The sequence below is a fragment of the Arachis hypogaea genome, chromosome 13 (assembly GCF_003086295.3).
Source record: "Arachis hypogaea cultivar Tifrunner chromosome 13, arahy.Tifrunner.gnm2.J5K5, whole genome shotgun sequence".
NCBI lineage: Eukaryota > Viridiplantae > Streptophyta > Magnoliopsida > Fabales > Fabaceae > Arachis > Arachis hypogaea.
The window spans coordinates 111,532,487-111,535,633 of record NC_092048.1 but is presented as its reverse complement, the minus strand read 5'-3'; the positions used below and the strand labels follow the sequence as shown (position 1 = coordinate 111,535,633).

Sequence of the window (3,147 nt, the reverse complement as noted above, 5' to 3'; positions counted from 1 at the left end):
GCTACTGACTCCAATGGAGGGTATGCAGATACTACTCCCATATGAAGCAGTAGAGGGGTTAGCATATGACCCCAGAGTCCTCCTGGACTGTTCATTGCCACTTAGCTCCATGATGGAGAAAGGGAGATGATGTTAAATAAAAAATTTATTTTTATTTATTTATTTATTTATTTATTTCAAAAATGAAATAAATTAAAATAAAATAAACAAAAATGGTTGAAAATTTTCGAAAAAATGAGGAGAGAGAAAGTGGTTAGGAAGTTTTGAAAAGGATATGATGATTTTTGAAAAAGGTTTGAAAAAATAAAAAAATTTGAATTTTAAAGGTAAGTTTCGAAAATTTGCTTTAAAATAGAGAGAAAAGATATTTTTGAATTTAAAGAGGAGAGAGAAAAACAATAAGATAGCACAAGATTTAAAAATTTTTTAGATCTAGTGCCCTTGTTTTTGAAAATTTTGGAGGGAAAACACCAAGGAACACCAAACTTAAAAATTTTAAGATCAAGATACAAGGAAAACTCAAGAACACTTTGAAGACTCACAAGAACACAAGAACATGAAGGAAGAACACCAAACTTAAAATTTTTAGAAAACCAAACTAAAATTTTCGAAAAACACAGAAAAATCAACAAGAAAACACCAAACTTAAAGTTTGGCACAAGATTTAATCAAGGGAAAATTATTTTTGAAAAAGATTTTTAATAAAACTGGTGCCCAATCATCAAGAACATAAACCAACACTCTAGCCAATTGGGCAATAAATGTAACACTTGTTTTGAAGAAGGATATTTTTAACCAAGAACAATAATAAGAGACTCTAAACCAAAAAGAAAAATTTTCCTAATCTAAACAACAAAATAAATCGTCAGTTGTTCAAACACGAACAATCCCCGGCAACGGCGCCAATAACTTGGTGCACGAAAATTACTTCACAATGTAATTCCGCACAACTAACCAGCAAGTGCACTGGGTCGTCCAAGTAATACCTTACGTGAGTAAGGGTCGATCCCACGGAGATTGTTGACTTGAAGCAATCTATGGTTATCTTGTAACTCTTAGTCAGGAAAACAATAAAATAATTCACTTATCAAATTTGATTGCAAGGAATAAAAGGGCAGAACACAAATTATACTTGTATGCAATGATGGAGAATGTGTTGGAGTTTTGGAGATGCTTTGTCTTCTGAAATTCTGCTTTCCTCTGTTTTCTGATTCACGCACGCACGTCCTCCTATGGCAAGCTGTGTGTAGGTGGATCACCGTTGTCAATGGCTACCATCCATCCTTCCAGTGAAAAGGGTCCAAATGCGCTGTCACCGCACGGCTAATCATCTGCAGGTTCTCAATCGTACCGGAATAGGATTTACTATCCTTTTGCGTCTGTCACTACGCCCAGCACTCGCGAGTTTGAAGTTCGTCACAGCCATCCAATCCTAGAATCCTACTCGGAATACCACAGACAAGGTTTAGACTTTCCGGATTCTCATGAATGCCGCCATCAATCTAGCTTATACCACGGAGATTCTGATTAGGGAATCTAAGAGATATTCATTCAATCTGATGTAGAACGGAAGTGATTGTTAGACACACGTTCATGGATTGAGGAAGGTGATGAGTGTCACTGATCATCACCTTCTCCATATTTAGGCGCGAATGGATATCTTAGATAGGAACACGCATGTTTGAATGGAAAACAGAAATACTTGCATTAATTCATCGAGACACAGCAGAGCTCCTCACCCCCAACAATGGAGTTTAGAGACTCATGCCGTCAAAGAGTACAAAGTTCAGATCTAAAATGTCATGAGATACAAAATAAGTCTCTAAAAGTTGTTTAAATACTCAACTAGTAACCTAGGTTTACAGAAAATGAGTAAACTATGATAGATAGTGCAGAAATCCACTTCTGGGGCCCACTTGGTGTGTGCTGGGACTGAGACTAAAGCTTCTCACGTGCATAGGGCTGTTTTGGGCATTCAACGCCAGCTTTGGATCCTTTTCTGGCGTTGAACTCCAACTTGCAACTTGTTTCTGGCGCTGGACGCCAGAATTGGGCAGAGAGCTGGCGTTGAACACCAGTTTACGCCATCTATCATTGAGCAAAGTATGGATTATTATATATTGATGGAAAGCCCTGGATGTCTACTTTCCAACGCAATTGGAAGCACACCATTTGGAGTTCTGTATCTCCGGAAAATTCATTTTGAGTGCAGGGAGGTCAGAATCCAACAGCATCAGTAGTCCTTTTTCAGCCTGAATCAGATTTTTGCTCAGCTCCCTCAATTTCAGCCAGAAAATACCTGAAATTACAGAAAAACACACAAACTCATAGTAAAGTCCAGAAATGTGGAATTTTCCTAGAAACTAATGAAAATAAACTATAAACCAACTAAAACATATTAAAATCTATATGAAATTAACCCCAAAAAGCGTATAAAATATCCGCTCATCAGCTTACCTGCTCAAGAGCCTATCAAGCACCTTAGAGACTTCCAAGCAGCCTGTTCTACTGTCAGGCGTGATGGTGCAGATGAAACTTCCATTTTGTTAAAAGCCTTCCCATTCTCTCTTGAGGAAAAGGCGAGAGAGTGGTACTACACTCAACCCGCAGCAACTGTATCTGACTGGGATATACTTAGAAGAGAATTTTTGGAAAATTTTTTTCCAGCTGAAGTTACTAATAAACTAAGGAAAGACATTTCCATGATTGTTCAGGACGAATCCGAGACTCTCTATGAATATTGGGAGCGCTTCAACAATCTTCTGGAAGCATGCCCCCACCATATGATTGACAAGATAGTGTTGCTCGGCTACGTCACACAGGGCATGAGGCCTCAAGATAAGACCACATTGGAAAGTTCTAGCAATGGGTCTATGAAAAAGTACAAGACCACTGATGAGGCATGGCAATTAATCAGCGACTTGGCTGAGTCTACAAGGAATCACAGGCAGAAACAAGGCCGTTCAAAAGCTATTGCAGAAGTATCCTCTAGTAGAGAGACTGCTGCTCTAACTCAGAGTATCTGTGAAATGACCAACTAACTGAAGCAGATGCAATTGAATCAACAACAAGTTCAGCAAGCTCAACCTTCTCCACCATAGCAAAGCCAACAGTTAGTCCCACAGAGAGTTTGCAGAATCTGTACTG

The 3,147-nt window shown here is 38.5% G+C and overlaps 1 non-coding gene across 1 annotated transcript; it reads right to left on the bottom strand.

Moving 5' to 3' along the window:
• Positions 1-2,681: 2,681 nt before the first annotated feature.
• On the bottom strand, positions 2,682-2,789 carry LOC112739386 (small nucleolar RNA R71). The gene has a single exon (XR_003170324.1). It is a non-coding gene; the product is annotated as a small nucleolar RNA R71 (small nucleolar RNA).
• Between the last annotated feature and the right edge of the window lie 358 nt (positions 2,790-3,147).